The sequence below is a fragment of the Odocoileus virginianus genome, chromosome 4, assembly GCF_023699985.2.
Source record: "Odocoileus virginianus isolate 20LAN1187 ecotype Illinois chromosome 4, Ovbor_1.2, whole genome shotgun sequence".
Taxonomy (NCBI): domain Eukaryota; kingdom Metazoa; phylum Chordata; class Mammalia; order Artiodactyla; family Cervidae; genus Odocoileus; species Odocoileus virginianus.
Window position 1 is genome coordinate 38,769,847 of NC_069677.1, and position 21,667 is coordinate 38,791,513.

Consider the following 21,667-nt stretch of genomic DNA (forward strand, 5'->3'; position numbering starts at 1 on the left):
AATAGGCTGTCACTGTTGCCTACCACCTCCTCCATTGGCTAGAACATGTCTCTCATTGGATCTTCCAGTTCATGGCAAATCTACTCAATGACATCTAAGGTTTGCTCTTTGCTCTTTAGAATGCCACCTGGGTTCCATGATTGAGAGCCAAATTACATGCTCTGATAGTGAATTCGGAGAGGAAAAACAGCTTTTTTGTAACACAGAGTTAGAAGGTAGCTCAGTTACAAAAATACCAGTTACAACTTTTGTGAGCAGGTGTGAGGCAAAGGCCTGGCATGAAAGCAACGCACCAGGCTTCCCACTACTCCTGTTAGTCTGTAAGGCCTTTGGAATCAGTTGGTCTTTGACTTCCCGTGTGTGTGTATGTGTGCGCGCAGTCAGCTCAGTCGTGTCTGACTCTTTGTGACTCTATGGACTGTAGCCCACCAGGCTCCTCTGTCCATGAAATTTTCCAGGCAAGAATATTGGAATGGGTTGCCATTTCCTTCTCCAGGGGAACTTCCTGACCCAGGGATTGAAACCACACCTCCTGCTTTGGCAGGCGGATTCTTTACCGATGCGCCACCTGGGAAGACCATTGACTTCCCATAGGATGTCTTAAATCTTGCCTTCCTTTAAGGATGAAAGAGCTCCTTATCAGCTGTAAGTTTTTAGCTAGTGTTAAACTTGTACCCACAGACAGCTGTGATTAATGTATATACTGTCACTTCCAAGAACCTATCTTTTTTAAAATGGAGAACAGTATTTTTTTGTTGTTCTATTGTTGTTTTTTTTTTTTTTAGACCTGTGTAAGTTTATTCAGAATTGCTGGAAAAAGCACTGCAGTGGGAAATCAGAAGCCTGGGTCTTTTGCTGCTATTTACTGACTCATGACCTTGGCCAAATCTCTGAAAAACATAAAGTTCAGGTTTCTCATTTGTAAAATAAAAATTCTGGATAAATAAGCAGTTGTATTTGCAGTCCTAAAATTCTGAGATTCTCCAAAAATTAGCCATGGTTATGGGCTCCTTTGGGCAATAATATTAAGCTTTGTGTTTGTTGATATCTCTTTCATGTAAAAACATCTGTTTGAACATCCATCCATATTGTTGTTTCTGTCCCAGTTGTTGAGTCGGATGAGACCACAGTTTGAATTATCTTAAGGTTACTCATTTTACAATTTCTCAATTAATTTCTCTCAAAATAAGAAAATAAGGAAGGTGGGGTGGGGACGTAGCAGTTCCAAATCCAGAAGAACTGAATAGCTATGCTGTGTCCAGTATCAATATGCCAGGTCCTTGGGAGAGGGTCCTTTTGGTGCAACTGCTTATCTATTTTAGAAAGAAGAGCTTTAGTTTTCTTCGGGAGCCGGCTTCTAAGGCTGCAGATTTACTGGCTGAGAGGCACATGAAGGAAGGAAGGCAACCCAGTAAAAGACACGGATTACTAGAAAGAGGGTCCTGGCCAACTGGAACCTGAACTTGGAACATGATCTTTCGTATATTTCAGACGTGCCTGTGAGTTATCTGATTCCTCTCCTTGCATGGTTTTGACTCTCTTCTTATTCCATCACTTTGTTGTATTAAGCTTTGCTATCATGCTAATCTCTTCCATTTCTTCTTTTAACTATTGATTAAACCTGGGTCTATGGAATCTGTAATGGGTTGGTCTTGGGCAGGGGGTGGGGGGAATCTACTGATATTTATTCAGTTTCTCATACGTAGTGCCACTGAATCCACTGTCAGTGTGATTTGCTCTGTTTTGGCAGATTTGCTTTGTCTTTGGGAGGGCAGATGTTAAGTCTTACCATGTAAAATAATAAATGTGCTTCAGATAACACATCCTTGTACTTTTTTCCCTAGAATAATTGGAGTGTTCATACAAAGAGATTTAGTCTCCTTGTAATTTATTTTAATTGCTTCTGTTTTGAACAACTTGTAAACATGTCCGTGCTGCCTAATCTTTCTGATTCTTAATTTGTAAAATGAGGGTGTTGAACTCCACAATCTGCAAGGTCTTTTCCAACTCTGAAAGTCTATGACCCAATACTTCTATTGTTTAGACAAAAAATAGGCCTGGTCTGAAATGTTCTGTGTTAGGCGGCAATCCAAATGGACTTTTAAAAAATTCACATAAGAAAAAAAAAACATTCTCACATAGAACTCTATAGGATGAAGAGAGGGCCCATTCACTATTTGTTTGCTCTCTGTGGGAAAGCTATTCTTTTTTTTCCTCTTTGAACAATATAAGGAAACAACTTATCTTTTACAATTTTTGGATTCAGTTCATGGAGGGTGTCTGTATTGTCTAGTGTTCCCAAAGGGGACGTGGGAGTCAGAGATCCCAGGACTCGTTCCCAGGTTTTCTGCTCCTTGTGTGACCTTCGGAAGCCACGGAGCAACTCTTCAGACTCAGTTTATCTGCCTGAGAAATTAGACTCCTTTATCGTGGCCATAGAGAAAATCCATTCTTAAAGTTTTTGGAAAAGGACTACAGCAGCCTAAAGGGTTAAAATGATCATCTTTAGTCATTCAGAGCATTTATGGACCCCAGTGTCAGATGGTTCTCTATTGCCCAGCACGAGAAACTTCTGCACAGATAATATAGGGTGGAGCATCACTGAAACTGTGAGAATTCAACCAAGATGGGTGGCTTGAACTGGAGCCGACCCTAAGTATGTGACAGAACATTTTGCTATGTAAAGGATTAATGAATAAAGTTGTAAGGCAAGGGAAAGTATTAGTCACTCAGTTGTGTCCAACTCTTTGAGACCCCATGGCCTGTAGCCTGCCTGGCTCTTCTGTCCACAGAATTCTCCAGGGAAGAACACTGGAGTGGGTAGCCATTCCCTTCTCCAGGGGGTCTTTCTGACCCAGGGATTGAACTAGGGTCTCCCACGTTGGACGGATTCTTTACTGTCTGAGCCACCAGGAAACCCAAGATAAGGGAAAGCAGAACTTATCTGGGAAGTAGAGCGGATGGGGTGGGCAGCAGGCAGGGGAACAGCAGGAGAAGGCAAGCCTGAAGAGTTTGTTAGAATCGTCTGCAGCTACATAAACAGTTACCATCCTCCTTAAATGAATCTTAGCTGCGGATTAGGCTGAATGAATATCTACATGACAGCAGATATTTTAAGTAAGAGCAGAAAACTATAAACAGCCTTCCTGTATTATCTAGTTACTTTTTCTGAAAAAAGTATTTAGTAAAGTATAAACTAGTATGATAAACTTAAAATGATTTTGCTGGTTTCTCTAAATTAACATGAACCAGTGAAGTTTTACTAGTGCTGGAAACTGCGAACAACCAGATGTTCCTAAAATCTCATGTACAGAGTAGAAAACTAATATTGCCTGTAGTTTTACAGGGACACTGCTTGGTTCAGAAATCACCATAATGTCAGTCTCAAATCATCCCTAAAACCTTGCTTCCCAAAATGCCAGGCCAGCAAAACAATTTTGGTTTGAGTAGGAATCAATGAATGCTGTTTTAGGATCTAACTATAACATCAAAGCAACTCCTATGAAGAAGTGTCCTGTTTGGTGGGTATTCCATGAGGGAACATGAAATGAGCGCTCAGATTTCCCAAGCAAGGTGAGATGCTCAAGCAGCCTTCCCCATACAGGTAGAAATGGCCATTTTGGGTATGTGCTCCTTTGGCTTTTGTGTAAGGGAATTGAGTCATCACTCAGACATGTTTAAGTGTGGCGCTTGAGCTGCCTTTCTGTGAGGCGAAGACGTGTCAGGGTCGCTCCACGATTCATCATATTAAACTTCATTTGGTGAGAACATTACAAGGAATAGGTTCTGTGTCTCCCAGGAAGAGCCTCGCTCCACATTCCTTCCCAGTCGCTCTGCTCACACTGCCCCTTTATTTTTCTACAGCCTGTCCCGTTGGCTCAGTGTGGGGCTTCATTTGGACCAGAGGCCCCCATCCTGTGAAAAATTCAGATGGCTATAGCAGTCATCAAAAATACCAATAAAGTGTCACCGGTCCTTGCTGGTGATGTGGGATGGCGGGTGAGTGAGATATAAAAATGAATCATGAGACGAGACGTGATTGTTGCTCAGGCAACCATTTCCAAATGTGAGTGCACCCAGGTTGCATAAATGGTTCAGAATATTCTCTGAGAGGCCAAAAGGCTTGCAGATAACGGCATCGGCTCATCAGGCTTCGAGGCACCCCTGGGGACCCTGGAGGCAGAAGAGTTGTTGCCCAAGTGGTTGAGCCCAAACCATTTTTATCCAGGCAGTGTTGGGTAAGCAGCATATGCTGACAGGAACGGCTTGGAGTAAAGTTTGTTTTAAAAAATAAGCACCGCAGCCCTATACGTTTAACACAGGAAGCTGTCTGAGGTGTAAAGAATGGCTAAGTAAATGAGTGGGATACCATTAATCTTGGTTTGCTTCAGCACTACATCTTCAGCAGTTGAAGGAGGTAGGGGGCTTGGATGGAGAAAAAGACTTGCTCCCAACTCATAACCCGAGTGTTAAAACTGATGTCCTTCCCATTAGGGCCTGTAAACTCATTAGCACATGGCAATTTATCCTCTTTTATTTCTTCTCAATTATCCTATCATCCATTGTATCTGGGTCTGATTACCCTTTCTCAGAGTCAAACATTATCTTGTAAATCATTTGCTTTAAGCCTGAGCCTGCCATTGCACTGCCTGGGATTTGCTTAGGCAGGTAATAAATCAATTAGTATTAAACTTGTGGTGTCATCTATTTTCTTTCCTCGCGCTGGAAAAAAAGGAACACCTGAAAACCTCGCTTAGGTGGCATCACGTTTCTGTGCAGGCTGGTGAACAATGCAGACACATTTGCTCTCATTCAAGGGGGAGGAAAGATAAGGGAAAACAAAGCAAGGAATCCCAGTCCTCACTGTGTGCCTAGAAGGCTGATGGCCTCACAGGTATGTGGCCCTCGTATTTCAGAGGTGACACTTTTAGTAATAATTGGGAACATCTATTATTCAAACATGGACATCAGAGATTCTGTTTAAGGGGACAGTCTCATTTTTATGTCTGAAACACAATTATGGGGCCAAAAGACAGACTGTGTGGTTCATTTTTTCTTCTATGATTCTTTTATGTATGTCCTGCTTCTCTGCTCGCATACAAACTGGTCTGATATAACCAGACACGAGGACCTGAGTATTTTTAGGTCATTTTCCATTTCTCCCTCTTATATTCTAAAGGATATCTCTTTTGTCTTTAGGTACTGCACTGATTTTGTTTCTTTATTTTATCTTCATAATCTGGATCTAGTTTTCAGCCCTTTGACTGAGATCCTGCACTCAGAGCCCAACAAAACACCTGTAGTTCAAAAGTAAGCCCTGTGAGTTTCTAAATTAGAAAAAAAATTCTCTTGAGCACTGAATCACCAATAGTCTCTCCTAAGTGATGCCCCGTGTGTGGGCTATAAAGTAGTGAAGATCCCTGCTTTCTTGGTCAGGGAAGAGGTGCCTGGATGGGACCGTCAGACATGTGGCAGGGCTGTATCCGGAGAGCTGCTTCCAGATGTGGAGAAGACAGTAAAGCTGTGAACGGGGCTGGAGCACGATGCGATTGCAGGGCTTGGGCAGCAATTAATAACGTTTGGTTCTGGGTCTGGCTGCTGGGACAGCAGACTGCCCGGCTTCCTGGATGTACTTTGGTCTCAAACACCCTGCTGATCATCTGCTGCTCACGAAGTCCTCCCGCCTGCTTCTTCTGGCTCTTCTAGCTTTTATTTTTTATTTTTGTTTCAGCTGTCACTTTATTGCCAGATGATTGTATTAATTGCAAATTTAAACTGTTACTTGATCATTTTTAGCCAGGTACAGATTTTATTCAAAGCAACTGCTTATTCAACAGTACAACTCAAAATATACAATAAGAAGGATGATAGAGACATCTTGGAGAAGGCAATGGCACCCCACTCCAGTACTCTTGCCTGGAAAATCCCATGGATGGAGGAGCCTGGCAGGCTGCAGTCCATGGGGTTGCTAAGAGTCAAACACGACTTCGCTTTCACTTTCTACTTTCACGCATTGGAGAAGGAAATGGCAACCCATTCCAGTGTTCTTGCCTAGAGAATCCCAGGGACGGGGGAGCCTGGTGGGCTGCCGTCTATGGAGTCACACAGAGTCGGACACGACTGAAGCGACTTAGCAGCAGCAGCAGCAGAGACATCTTAATGACCAATAGATTGTTTTAATTCTCTCGTTATATGAAACTCAAACTTTTCATTTTTAGAAAAGGTAAACTGTAACTTCAGTAGATAGCAGTTCAGAAAGATTTTGTCTCATAAACTGGCTTCCATCTAGTCAACTATTCCTAGCTGTCTTAATTGGGATAGGTGCATTTACAGAATTGTCTGTGCCTGAGGCTTTGAGAAACTTTAGATCTACAATGCACTTGGATTTTCATGCTGCAAAGATATGCCCACAGAGAACGTCCATGGACTCTTCTTCTTATGAGCTGAAGGAAGAATTCCAATTTAGTATGACCCTTTGTTTGTTAATAAAACTACTTTCCATCCATTGTGTTATATTGTGTTATGGCAGGTATAGGATCCAGGAGAAACACATAGCCATGGGGTTCTACCCTTACCTAGTGGCTTATGAAAACACAGAACTTGTGTGAAACCCTTCCCCAAGAGAAGAGAATCTGAATCACAGGGTGGGACTTGTTAAAATGCAGACTCTGATCCCATAGGTCTAATGCAGTGGACCTGCAATTTTGCATTTCTAACAAGTTCCCAGGTGGTACAGATGCTGAAAGTCCATGGCACTTTGCATTTTCTTTTTCTGTGTCAGGAGTAACTTTTCACCATGTTACAGCCATTTACAAATGTATCCTCTGTGCTCTGCTGGTAACCAGGCATCTTGAAAACAGGCAATGGCTGCCTTGGTGAATATATAATGATGAATTGCCTTGGCTTGGCAACTAGGAGGCCTGGGATCTAAACTCACATCTTTAGCAAACGAGTTTTGTGATATTGATCACTTCTCCTGAAATCCCTGGGGCCTCTTCTTTGTGCAATGAGGAAGTTTGGCCTAGGTTTGGGGTATTGTTTAAAAGCAAGAGCTGGAGTGAGGTGAGAAATGTGAATTAAGGAAAGGGCCCTGTAATGATCACGGAGGATCCAAGAACAGTTGTGATGTTGGAAGGGTGCTGTCTCCCTTGTCTCTCTCCTAAGGTGTGGATCTCATGTTGCCAGAGCTTACATATTTTCAAGAAGCTGGGATTCTAATTTTTTTATTAATGTAAAATCTTTTCACTGTTAAACATTGACAAGTAAAATAGTTTTTATTTTATAAAGGAGAAGAAGCCTAGTGCTAATGACATAAAACACGTATGTAGGCCAAAGGCTGTCTGCAGGTCACCAGTTTGTAGCCCCTGGCCTGGAGCAGGCTCAAAAGTTTTCTTCTATAGAACACGTAAGAATTAAGTTCATGAACATTAGTCAGGTCAAGTTGATGGGAACAATATTCATGATGGACAAACCAAACCAGGTAAAATGGAGTGGATGTGACTGGTATCTCAGCGCTTCAGGCTTTCCTGTGTTTTATCCACAAGATGGACAGAGGCCTGTACACCAAGTACCATCAGGGTGCATGACCTCTTCCAAGGGTCTTTGCCTCACCTGTAATTTGCTGTTGGATTTCTTTGTGTGTTTACTGTTCTGAGTGTTGCCAGACATGGTTCTGGCTTTTGAGATGATGATACTCACCTGTGGGATGCTCAGGAATCACGAGAGTCCTCATAGAGATACTCACAGCTTTAGGATAGTTCAGGGTTCATGACAGCTCATCAGTCACAAAGCAGTAATTTTACCTTTAACTTCTTCATCTGCTGCTGCTGCTAAGTCACTTCAGTCGTGTCCGACTCTGTGCAACCCCATAGACGTCAGCCCACCAGGCTCCACCATCCTTGGGATTCCCCAGGCAGTTCAGAATACTGGAAAGAGTTACCATTTCCTTCTCCAATGCATGAAAGTGAAAAGTGAACGTGAAGTTGCTCAGTCGTGTCCGACTCTTAGCGACCCCATGGACTGCAGCCTACCAGGCTCCTCCATCCATGGGATTTTCCAGGCAAGAGTACTGGAGTGTTAACTTCTTCTAAGACCCCTTTAATAGGAACCACTGTTTTAGTTGTCCAAGTTTTTTCTAATGACCCAAGATCCATTACCAGTCCTGATTAGAGATCATCACACTTTTCCCAGGAGGTGGCTCACTATAAATGAGGAGATACATATTATGTTAACATGGATCTAAGCATCCCTAAATTGCAGGGGGTAGTGCTGATTTTGTGTAACTTAATTTGGTTGCAGAAGGGAATTCAAGATTACACAGAGAATATTTTTAAGAGCTGTCTCTGATAATTGTCGACAATGCTAGTCATTATTTTCTGACTTGAGATCTCTGGAGCTTGTAATGACACTTGGCCTATTTAAAATTTTTTATTTTTTCCCGCGCCTCTTCAGTTATGTAATTGTTCCATTCACATTATGGAGATAGGTCATGTTCTGGATTTTGTATCCTGAAAAACATGCAGTAAGTCAGACTTGTTCAGACATGATGACACCGCATAGACATGGCTGATTGTAAGGGGAGACAAATGGTTTAGGCTTAGATGTGAGAGAAAAACCGAGGTTGCTGGCAAGCATTAAATATTTATAAAGCAGGCAATCTGTGGTACTCATCGGGGAGTGTTTCTGCATGAGGCATGTCAGGCTTTATAATTAGTTATGGGACTTACTATTATTTGAGTTTTGCCATGCTATTTTCTGCCTATGAAGGACCATTATTTTAAATGTGTAATAAGAAGAAAGAAATACTGTTTGGGAAAGTGGTAGCTTTTCCTTTTTTGAACTTTTGAATAATAATTTATGTTAACAGGCTCAGTCTAGTAGTGACTTTGAATTTTTTATCATCACATGTTCAAGGATCACCTTACAGTCAAATAAATATCGAGAACTTCAGTGAAAAGATAAAAAAATTTCCAAATTCAGGTATCTTCATAACATCTCTCTTAACGCTTCTTTCTCACTCAGATAACAAAAACAAAAGCAAACACATGGACAAAACAGAACAAGTCTCCTGTTTTCTTCTGGCAAATCACTGCATTTTGATTATCAATAGAAATGGCCTTGCTAATACTTAGGGCATTTGTAAATACAATTTCGAAAGGGCTTCCTTCGCTGAAGAAAGTTGCTACATTACAACCATAAGTTGCTGTAAACTCTTGAGGGAGAGAGGGAAAAAAAAACCCAAACCCTCAAACCTTAATAAAAGTTCCCAGCAAAACCATTAGGGATTTCAATTATGAAGCTGTTCTCAAGACTCTTATAAAGGTTATTTGTTGAACAATTTCTTTCTAACAGTGTATGACAAATTACTCGCTTGGCACTGTAAATGATGCACAAGCCCTTTAATTAGAATATAGCACTCGATATCTTTAAGACCTTCTAACATTTCTTAGTTAATATTATTCCTCATACGCCTTTCCAAGGAGATGTGAACTCGTTTGGAGAGTCAAAATGGATGATGGAGTGGGGTGGACAGGGACCTCTCACTGGGTTGGGAATATCCAGAAGCCACACAAAGAAAGGAAGGCTCTGACCCCAACAAGTTTTGATTGCAAAGGCGACTCTGATAACAGAGTTTTTTATTATCCATTGCTTTTAGCCTTATTTACCATCAGGCTCTCTTGCCACAAGCATGCTTTTTAGTTCTGACAGCCCTGAATTATGGCCATTGTGGGATCCTATCTCATTAACTGAAATGGGAGAATAAAACATCAAACAATCATAAAAATAATTTGGCACTGTGAAACCACTTAGGAGCAGCTGTCAAACAGGTTGGAAGATAAACTTCTAAATAAAAAGAATAGAGAGAGCTGCAGTGTCCTGCCATATGCTTCCTCGGCATTATAGACTCCTTAATAATACGAAGTGCCTGTGTTTATGCAGAATAGTCCAGACACTCCATATATGATATTGATTATGCCTTAACCCCAATTTAGTAAAGACCTACTCCTCCTTTTCCTAATCAGATATTGCAGAAGCTGTTTTCTGGAAGGAAAAAAAAATGTCCCTAATGCCAAGTCGTATTTTATCTGCGAAGGCTGTGGTGGGAGATAGGGCTTTGTCTTGCCTGTCACTGTGGCTTGGAGCCCAGTTTTAGGACAGCAAGGCCCCTCTGGGGCGCTTCTCCAGCAGTTTCCATCCAGCGATTCAAAAACATACATCTTTATCAAGCTGTTGTTGTCAGACAACATTAGATAATTAATAGGCCATTTGTCAGCCTGCACAAAACATGTTAAAATCCCAAACACAATCAGGATAAATATAGTTGCTTGTTCTCTGAAGGCTTTTTGTTCTGTCATGCAGCCATTGCAGGCAGATATTTGCTATTAAATGAGACTCATTATTAATCACATCTAATGTTAATTAATTAACCGCCTTGGTGTATTGAGGGCTCTCAGTGACTTTCAATTGTTTTAAGAAGCTAATTGGTAACTTAGCAGTTTACATCTAAGTTACTATTTTTCATTCCATTCATGTCAGGATTTTACTCAGTGAAATATATTTATTTGTGTTTTAGAAATTTCCCATAAAAAATCAGTATTTAAGAGCCTGTGTATAACTACACAAGAAATGATGAGGGCAAGGAAAGCCACAGAAAAGTATGTACCTGTCTTTGCTTTTACTCAGGCCCAACTTATTAAAAACAATTTGATTTTTATATTGTTTTTCATACCTTATAGAAAAATATTCAAATCTAGCTTTTAGTAGATAATGAAAATAAGGATGATAATTAGGCTTAGCAAGTAAATGAGGTGTCTTGGTATTTATTCATTCGTTCATTCAACAAGCATATGATAAGAGTGTGTAGTCGGTTATCAGTCAGTCCTGGGTCCTCTGGGGAAGCAGACCTCTGTGAGGCAAAGACAGAACTGAAGTTTAGTTGTTTCAAACTGTGATCCTCAAGAAAGCAGGGACTCAACCTCTATAATACATGCCCTCTTTCTATTCAGCACTGTTTTCCCCTACCTGGTAGAATAGCCACCTGGTATTCCTTCAACGCAATCAACTAAATCCAAGTACAATGCAAATGTCTTCAAAATTCTGATCCACTCATGAAGGAAGATGAGCGACGTGATTAAAGAGAAATAATAACAACAGCAACCCTGATCTATCATGTGTGCATGTTGAATGTTTCAGTTTATCAAGAACTTTTACATATACTAATTTTTTAATATGTTGTACCATTGCTGTTCTACAAATGAGGAATTGGTCTGTGTTTCTTAAGCAGATCCACACTTTCCCTCTAGCTCTTGGCCTTCAAGGAAGGCAGCTTAACTCTAACAACCTACCAGGCAGTAGTTGTGTGTTTGCACATGCTCATGAGTTGTAGTGACATGGCTTACCAAAGTCTCTTATCAGATTTCTGTTAGAAGTTTTGATCCATTCAAAGATTTTATTGCTGATGACTCTTCTTTGGGAATGTCCAGCCTGTGTTGTTTATGCTACATCGTGTCCAACTCTTTTGCAACCCTAGAGACTGTAGCCAGCCAGGCTCCTCTGCCCATGGGATTTCATAGGCAAGAATACTGGAGTGGGTTGCCATTTCCTTCTCAGACAGGGGATCTTCCTGGACAGGGATTGAACCCACGTCTCCTGCATTGACAGGCAGATTCTTTACCACTGAGCCACAGAGGAAGCTGTTAGTACTTTGAGAGGAGAAATTAGTTTAAAATTTCATCACATAAACAGGGAAGTGGATATAAAGGAAAAAAGTAGTTCTTCATCTCCGTGCTTCAGAATTTTCAATGAATGATGTTGCTTTATTTCCCACCATAAAGGAAACCATGTTTATTTTGACTATGCCTATGAGGATTATTTTTTACATTAAAAACATTTTCAATGTCTTCTATAACTCTGTGCACATTTCACTATTGAAGTATTTTGTGCCAACTATATTTAATATAGAAATAAAAATCACAATAATAATCAATGATGCCACACACAAAAGACACATACATAAAGTATAGCATACAAAATATAATTGATTGTGACATTGTTCACTGAGACTTATAATATTTTCCTTCACTATCAGGAACCTTGTAGAAATAGGTGTGAGAAAGAACTACAAAATTTGCCACAGTTGAGGACATGGATGGTAGAGTACCTGGAGGTATAGACGGTGTTACACGAACAAATAAATGTGTAACTAACAAAGCGAAGACCTAACAGTCAAATCAAAGTTTTCTATCTGCTTTCCTTTCTCTCTCTAACCACCAGAAGTCTATTCACAACTGAGATGGTTAGTATTTTTGTAGTAAATATCCTTATTTATTTTTACAAGCAGAATTCCTTGTATGTGTTCCTTCCTGGAGCCCAGACATATTTGTTTAGTACCTTTTATGTATGCATGCATGTATGTTGAAAACAAGATGCTTTACATTTGTGAATGCTGAAGTTTGCATTTTCAGTTTTTAAAAAGTCATCTCAACTGAGAGAGAGAGAGAGGAAGAAAGGGAATCATTTTCTGTCCAAACGCACAGGGCTTGAAAAGCGCATGCACACATGCATTGGGTAACTTTGGAGCTTAAATTGTTTTATCCCTGTTGAAGTGCGGTTGTTGAATTATATGTAGGGTGGGGAAAGATGACTGGATTGAAAAATGCCCCTTTAGCTAACAAAGATCTATATTGGAATTTAACTTAAACCAGTCTGAGTGATATTCCAGAGGCTTTTATTGCTGGAAATAATATTGAATGGAAAACAGTTGCACTAAGTGGAAATATTTTATATCACAAGTTGCCATACTCTAAATTACAATGCTTTGGTTTTTGCATTCAGTTCCCATTATGAACTTGTGAACGATCCTTTTCTTCTCATACAGATTCCTGGCTTAATTTGTAATCACACCTCCGGACACAAAGCATTTGTGAAAGTCCCAGCCTTTACTCCTTTAACGTAAACCCAGTGGTACTTGTGCGTAAGGATGTGGGGAGTCTGGCCATGTTGACCAAAGCCATTATCAAGATACGTGGGTTTTCCGTACTCTCTCTGAAGTGAAAAATGAAGGGCCCCTTCAGGAGAACACAGCGTGACTTCAACTGTCTCCTCTGGCATCCCTTTTTGTCATCGCTTTTTTTTTTTTTCTTTTTCTGTTTTGTCCTGAAGATGTAAGCTGCTGTTGTCTAGAGAGAGGAAAAGGCTTTTCCTAGGGATGTTAATTTCAAGGCTGAGTAGTTTCCAGTCACCAGGCCTTGCTGGAAGTATCTTTCAAGATTTGCCTGGAGGCAGCTGGGCCCCATTTGTCTCACCTGCAAGGAACGTAGTCTTAGGAAAATGGCAAGAACTTTGGGAAGGTTTTTTAATTAGCATTGTTGTGTCTTTGGCTTTTAGACTGCTTATTTGTTAAATCTTGTGGTGATTTTCTTCCCAGTGGTATGTGTTTAAAGCATTAAGTTGTGAACTTCCCATATAGTCTTCAAAGGTTTTTACTCAACTGCTCAAATAGGTTTATGTTAGTTTTTGGAGCATGACACATAATTTGGAAATAATATTTGTTTTGGCATAGCTTAATAACTATAAAATCAAGATACAAACCAGAAAAAAAATTTTTAAGACAGTAATGCTATTTTAGTGGGAAATACTCTTTATCCCCTAGACACGGCAAGAGAGCTGCTCTTGTCCAAATTATGAGTTGTGCAACCCTGCTTCGGACATAAAAGAAAGCAAAATTGTTGAAATGTTATTGAGACATAACTTTTCTCCCTAGAGTCAGTTCTTTGCTGTTAGGGTGAATGAGGAAAAATAAAGCAGCAGTGGTCCTTGTACACTATTCTCATAGAGAAATAAGAAAACTGGAGAGAAGGGTCTACTTAAGTTCACCACTGCTTTGCAAGCTCTTTGGCCTCTGGTTTATCAGACACCATGAAGAAAAATCAGGATTTCAGTCAATCACGGCTGGTGGCTTGGTTTTATTTCCTTTTTCCTGGTAGTATCTCACTATTTATTTACACATTGCCTCAGACACACATGCATGTTGCTGGATAATGAGATATTCAACGTGGCTTAAAAACCGTCCGCCCCCCAAAATTATTAAGCTATTTCAAAACAAGAAATAATGCTGAGACAAAATTTGTATTAGCTTGATTGATTATCTTATTTTAATCCATATTAAAGCTTTAAGTCTCTAGGCGTGGCTCTTTACTTCTAACACCTCATAAATTATGGCTATAATGAAGCAGTCATTTATCCTGAGCTGATGATAAATGGCTTGCCCTAGGAGGAACTAAAGAATAGGCAAGTAGATCATTTTCATATTTGGTGAAAACAATATTAAGTACCCAGACCTCAGTGATTGCCCTAATAAATGAATAATCTGAGGTGAGGGGCTTGGCAGTCAGAGTAAAAAATAACCTGAGCTTTCTCAGTCATTTGTCAGGCTTTGCTATGACAGCATGCATTATGGGTAAATGAGCAATCAGCAAGAACTATGTTATGGCTGGGATGTTTTTGAGAAATTTATCATATGCATTGCTTGGTACCTTAAGACCTTAAGGCTTAATGGCTATAGTGCATGACTGCAAGCGAGCACAGTTCCTATTTACCATGGTATGCTTCATTTGTGTTCCATCTCTCACCTTAAAGAAAGAAAAGATCTTTCCCAAATGAGCTTCATTTGGCTTTGATTTTAAAACTTTAAAGACTAGGCGGATGATGTTCTATCTCTCTGTTGACAGGCATTATTCCTGGTAAATTGGCTTAAGGAGATTTTGGAGATCTGAATTCAAATAAAATTTCAGGGTCAGAAATTTATCAATGTATGGGAATGTCAGAAGTCTGGATTCCAGTGTACCTGGAGCCAGATCTATTATGGGAAGTGGCATTACCTCCTGATAATACCATTCAATATTTAATGGTATTTAAGAGTGAAGTGAGTTTCCACCCTCCCCCAGCCCACCAAATAGTTGATCTCTTTGATTTATTACTGAATTGCAAATAATGAAAAGTAGTTGAGATGTGAATGCCTCATTGGAATTATGCAATGTGTTATGACAATATCTGACTCATTATGGTTTGCTGCCATATGTAGTAAAAAAAAAAAAATATGGAAGCAGTATCAGAACTTTCAGGCCAGAGATCTCTCATCCACACCCTTGATTCATTTCTGTGAATCCTATTCTGAAATATTTGATGAAGAAGAACGTGGCTTTACCAGTGATCTTTGCTGCCATAAATTTACAGTTGATTTTGAAATTAGGTAGACAAAGAGCCAACTCATTGGAAAAGACCCTGATGCTGGGAAAGATTGAAAGCAGAAGGAGAAGACAGCAGCAGAGGATACGATGGTTAGATGGCATCACCAACTCAATGGACATGGATTTGAGAAATTCCAGGACAGGGAAGGACACGGCAGCCTGGCATGCCACAGTCCATGGGGTCACAAAGAGTCGGACACGACTTAGTGACTGAACAACAAAGCATCAAATTTCAATTCTGGTGTTACACCTAGTGTTTGTTCACTCATTCTCTCCTCCTGTGTAAAGTGGTGAAACTGCTATCTTGAAGGGTCATGTGTAGAGTAAATGGGATTATGTATAGCTGATGTTTAGTATGTGATAAACGATCTATAAATATTCAGTTAGTTCCAAGTCATCTTAACCGTGATCAGGCACCTGAGCATTTTCAATATTCAAAATGTAGTATTTTAAAAGATACTATATCAAGGCCAGTTGCTTGCAATATTTGAGCAAGATGCTAGTGAGACAAATCAATGAAATAACAACACTTGTTGAGTATCTACTGTGAGTCAGGTTCCAGGGATGACCTAAATATCACCTCGTCATTGGTCACCAGGACCATTGTAATAACCTCTGATTTCTCTCTTCTCTTAGCTCTCATCCAAGAATTTTCCAGTTATCTTTCCAAAATACAAATCTGATCATGTCATGACTCCTAGTTGCCAAACCATTTAACATCACAAACAAGGGTTTGTGTAATACGCCTCAGACCTACCATTTTAGCTTCACATCTTGCATCCTTTTTTATGCCTATATTCAATTTATACCCAACTACGCACTAGTCCTTCAATATGTAAGTCACATACACGCTTTTCTCTGTCTCGAATGTACTTTTCACTTGGCTGTCTTGGAATGGCAAAATCTTCGTGGAAGAGGTTTTATTTAAAGTTTTAGCTCTGGTGTGTAGCCTTCCCCAGCCTTCCAGGTTGAGGAGGTTTCTTCCTCTTAGTTGTCCCCTGAGTGCTTTGTAAGTAACTACTTGTCATTTTGTACAGTAACCATCTGTTTGTGTGCTCTGTTTCCAAGTGTGAGTGCCCCAAGGACAGGAACAATGTTCATTATTTTGCTTCCTGAAATTAACATGGTGCCAGGGGTATAGTAGGTGCCCTATGAAGTTAGTGATGGAATCAATGAGAAAGATATCCTGGCTGTCTCTGAATACATCAGACTGAACTACATACATAACTTGTTGTAATCTTTTTTAAAATTAAAAGTAATTAATAGACTTTCTTTTTTATTGTAGAACAGCTGCTTTATAAAATTGTTCAGTTCCTCTTTGTTGTGATCTTAGCCTATTCCCTTCTCCAATCAAATGAAACTTATGAAATGCCTAATTTGATTGGCTCTTTTCTAGAAACTGAATGAGAGGGTGAATTTTACAGAGTGGGGGATGATGGCGATAGACCAGGAGAACTTTTAAGTGTGGATGGCAGATGGTGACCAGAAGACAATTCTCACCTCCCTGAGAATTGGTACACATCTCTGGGAGGGCTCTGGACTGTCACAGGTCAAGAAACTGGGTGGTTCAAGGCAATGTTATCTAAATCTCAGGGGATGAGGAGGCTTCCAACCAAATTCTAGATTCAAAGTAAAATGAGAGAGTTGGATTCCAACCTTTTAAGATACATTGGCCCTTTTTCACAACAGGAAAAATTTAAGACCTTTAACTTAGAGTTTTAAGTATTTATTGATTGACAAAATTGCACTGTAAAACATCTGGGGAATATAAGAAACTTTTAATTAATTTTGTGTTTAGTGGACCACAACCACGTGGGCAGTGAGTAGACCCCATGCGTGAGCTGTCCTGATGGGCATGTGTATGTAGTACCTAAGAGCAAGTGCTTTTGAGTCAGCCTGATCTGGGTTCAAATCCAGATCATGACACCAGGTCATGGGCAACTCTCTCAGCCTTAATTTCCTCATCTACAAAACATAGATGGTGAGGCTGACCTCATAGTGGATGGTAGGATAGGATTGAAGATAATGTAAACACAGGTAAAGCACAGCCCCCAGAACTCATGCCCACTTAATAAATTGTCAAGGATGGGGAAGGTAGTTTAGCAGGTTTTGTAATATGAACTCAGGGCAAGGTGGCTGACAGGGAAGATCTGCATTATTTGTGTAGTGTGGGACACTTTCATCAGGAAGTTTATCGGGGTATGTTTTGGGGTCTGTAAGGAGAAAGATGGACTGTGAGGCAAAGCCTCTGGCAAAGGTTTATGGTGTCTTCCTTGATGTGGGAACTGAGAGTCCTCATATGATTTGAGAGTGAGGGTGACATGATCAAAATTATGCTTCAGGAAGTGTTAAAAGGATTTGAAAGTAGACTGGGTAAGATAGTCTGGGGCAAGGGAGAAGTTAAAGGGACTTCCAAATTATCATCTATCAGCACAGAGAAAGAATCCTGAAGTATAGACATGGCTAGCCTGTAAGAGGGTGAGTCTGGGAATGAAAACTTGAAGATTATAAGACATTTCTCTAATTTTTTTCTTTATTCATTTCTTCCAGTGCAGTATTTGTGCACATGTATTAGCTCTTTAACTTTATTTATTATACTGGTTTTTGGGGGGTATGGGGACACAGATTCATAAAACAAGATAAGCTAGTGAAATCCATGCTCACAAAACATACGATCAGCCATTTATGGAGAGTAAAACAGATCTGGGAATAAATTCTGCCTTGTCACTTACTGGCTGCAGGCATTTGTACAAAATCTGTAACCTCTCTGTGCCTAGTTTTCCTTATTTGAAAAATCTAAGGAAATGGTATTTAGTTTTGCTGAGGATTCAGTGAGACAGTTGTAAAAACTACAACATTAGTTAGAGTATAGATTATTTGCTATAACATCAAATGCAACAGGTTTTCTAAAAAGATCATTTCCCTAATCAGGGATCGGTCTTTGTTTTTCTTTTTTATTCTTCTGATTGCCTTCTTAATTTTATTTTTATTTTCTGTTTTATACATGTATTCCCCCGTCACCCATTCCTCTCACCCCTCACCCTGCATCCTCCCCCACTGCCCCCGGAAACCACCAGTCTGTTCTCTATATCTGTGAGCTTCTTTTTTTGTTTTATTTTGGAGATTCCCCACATAAGAGAGAGCTCTGTATTTGTGAATGGAAAGGACTACTGACTATAGGAGAGGGGAGAAACTGGGCTAAATATGCAGTGCTTAGTGCCCTCTTCCATCTTCAGAGAGAGTTCTGTTGAGCAGTCGGATTTCCTCACACCCCCCCAGAGGAGAATGGCTGGTAGAAAAACCCAGGTGGGAGCCTGATGGGTCTTCAGAGGAGCAGGGCAGACAGCAGAGCCAGCCTTGAAGGTGGGGAAGCAGTGGTCAGGGGAAAAACTCATTTTCTTCTCAAATACTATTACGCATGTCTGACTCTTCGCGACTGTGTGGACTGTAGCCGGCTGGGCTCCTCTGTCCATGGACTTCTCCAGGCAAGAATACAGGAGTGGGTAGCCATTCTCTTCTCCAGGGGTAGAACCAGGGTCTCCTGTATTGCAGGTGTATACTTTACCGATTGAGCCACCAGGGAAACCCTCAAATAGTGTAGACAGGAGATAAACCAGGTCAGACCAGTGAAGAAAGAAGATGAGAGTTTGGGGGTTGGATGGGATGGAGGCTGTTGGCAAAGTCAGAGAAGGGTTTTTACTGGCATCATGGGAGTGGAAGTCAGGTTTAATCTTAACTATTTGAGGGCAAATATTTGTTTCTTTGGATCTTAAAGCTGTGCTGAGCAGCTACGATGGGTAAAGGTATTATAAACACAATTACACTGTTGGTCAGATTACAGTATTAATTTTTGGGAGAGGTTGGTGCTGCCTTTATTCCCTTCCCCTTCCTGCCACAGAAAGTAGTGCGGTGCCTTGCACAGAATAGGTCCTCAATAAATAGGTCCTTTCCTGTTTGACCACAGGGGAGCATAAGGAAGGACTTAATGTGTGCAAGATGCATAGAGCCTTCATGCTTGCTGTCTGGAAGAAAGGCAGAGTGCTTGCTCACAGGGAAGAGTGCTGGATGGAATTTCCTTCCATTTGCGATGTATTCTTTTCTATGGGACACCAAGAAATTTCACAGCAGATGAGGAGGAGAGAAATCCAAGTTCTGGTTCAGTTCAGTTCAGTCGCTCAGTTGTGTCCGACTCTTTGTGACCCCATGAACCGCAGCACGCCAGGCCTCCCTGTCCATCACCAACTCCCAGAGTTTACTCAAACTCATGTCCATCGAGTTGATGATGCCATCCAGGCATCTCATCCTCTGTCGTCCCCTTCTCCTCCTGCCCCCAATCCCTCCCAGCATCAGGGTCTTTTCCAATGAGTCAACTCTTCACATGAGGTGGCTAAAATATTGGAGTTTCAGCTTTAGCATCAGTCCAAGTTCTGGCAAATACTTTCAAATATTGAACAGTTGATTTTAACACTGTGGGGAAATGAGTCCTCTTTTGAGATGGTCACTCATTGAAATTCAACAGGTAGTTCCTGAGCACCTATTGGATGCAAGGAACTTAATTAGGTTCTATGGGGGTGTTGTAAAGAATACAGGCCTGCATTCAAATAGCTGCAATATGAAGACATCTCCAAGGGCCATAAAGACACTAGGCCATTTGACCAATTCTACGTTCACGGTCAAAAACTGCAATGGGAAAAACTGGAGACCTCATTGATGGCTTTTGCAAGGTTGTGGGACCCTGGAAGTTCAGGAATGGAAGAGACCACCACAATTTGCTTTGTACTTTCATCTATAGTAAGCTTACTTTTAGGAAACCTTTATTATTTATTTGTTTTGACAGATTTTCTTCCTCCTTTCACTAAACATCAGTGGTCACTGTCTCTGTAATCTCCTAAATACATGATTCCTTGACATGAAACATCTGAAGCTTCCTTTGCTGGCTTGAGGCACTCCCATATTAGCCCTCCCATCTAACTGGATGCTGACATGCCCACACACTATGGATTTTTATGTCTATTACTAGTTGCTTCTTTTTTTATCCTTTGTGCTTACTAGAAAACAAAAGTGGGAGATTAATATTCTCAGATTCATACTTTAACGGCATGTGGAAATTACTCTTCAGTATAACTTTAATGGCATGTGGAAATGACTCAAGTGTAACTGAGATGAAAAATCTTAAAAGCACCTTTTATTCTCTATATTTCCATCTACCAAAAATCTTATGTATATTTGGTACAAATTCAGACAAATCCATTGGAACAATTTAAGTAAAAGAATTTTCACATGGAAATCATATCATGATGTTATCTGCATTAAAATATCTCAAATTTGCTAAGGATACATAAAATGAACTGTAGTCTGTCTCCCATAGGCTTTTCTCTTTTTTGATAGAGGTAGAATTCTTGAATTTCATAAAATAGACATATTCTTACATATGTATGTCAGGGAATGTGATGACAAGTTTGAACTGGTTCAAAGTTTTTAAAATGAGGATGAACGAAACATTTCATTATGAACACCAGAAGTATTGCTTGGTAATAGATTTCATTATCATTCTATAATTTTTCACTTGTTACAAAATGTTTCGTCAAACAGCATGGAAATGTGAACATATTAGCCACACTCCTTCAGAGGTGAAGGTTCTGTCCAAGGCATGGGTACCTTGGATTTCTTCTAGAGATCTGTGGGTCCTGTCTGTCTGCCCGTGGTGCCAGGCTAAACCGTGAGGCCAGTCAGTGAAGGGAATGGCCTCTCCACTCCCCAGGCCACACAAGACAGGCTCCAATACAATTAGATGCATTGTCGTCTATATTCCTCTTGTCAGCAGGCACTCTCTGCCCCTCCAAGTTATTTGAACTATTTGGGAAATTACTTGTGCATGGCAGGCAAAGTCAGCTCCACAAACAGAGGGATCATCTGGCCTCTGTGCCTCTAATGGGATGACATTTTCTCAACGATCCTGGCATTTAATCCTGGGAGACCACCCAGCATGACTTTCTCTACAAATCCAGAGGCGATTACTTGACCCCTAGGTCTTGGGTGAGCAACTGGCAGAAAGAAGGGGCCAGACGGGTTTAATTTCTCTTCTCCCTCTACCAACGCCACCAGTCAGAAGTGGGAAACAGAAGTGGTTTTTCTTTCAGAAGCCTTAGACCGCATGGGATCCATCCCTGAAAAAGATGAGCAACGGTAACAAGTCCCCTTAAAAGTGAGAGAATTATGCCTTGCCATCAGCAATCCACATCTCTTTATCCACTCAATAGTAAACTCTCTGGCGTGTCATCATCATTTGCAGCCCCACCCCAATCTCAGCACCTTACACGTCAGCAGGCTTCAGTCTTTTTTCAACCCTTTGCTCATTCGATTTCTCTTGCCTGGAATGCTTTTGCTGGCCTCCACTTGGCAGATCATATTCATCTTGC

At 40.6% G+C, this 21,667-nt stretch overlaps 1 protein-coding gene across 7 annotated transcripts in view; it reads left to right on the top strand.

Annotated features, from left to right (window-relative positions):
- The window catches only part of MECOM (MDS1 and EVI1 complex locus), a 607,989-nt gene that overhangs the window by 207,645 nt on the left and 378,677 nt on the right, over positions 1-21,667 (top strand). The window contains exon 1 of one of the 7 annotated variants that reach the window (XM_070466459.1): positions 17,642-17,726. The exons of the other annotated variants lie outside the window; for them this stretch is intronic. The gene's annotated coding sequence lies outside the window, so the exon portion shown is untranslated. Of the gene's footprint in view, positions 1-17,641; positions 17,727-21,667 lie in introns of those variants that run through there. 7 annotated transcript variants of the gene reach the window in all.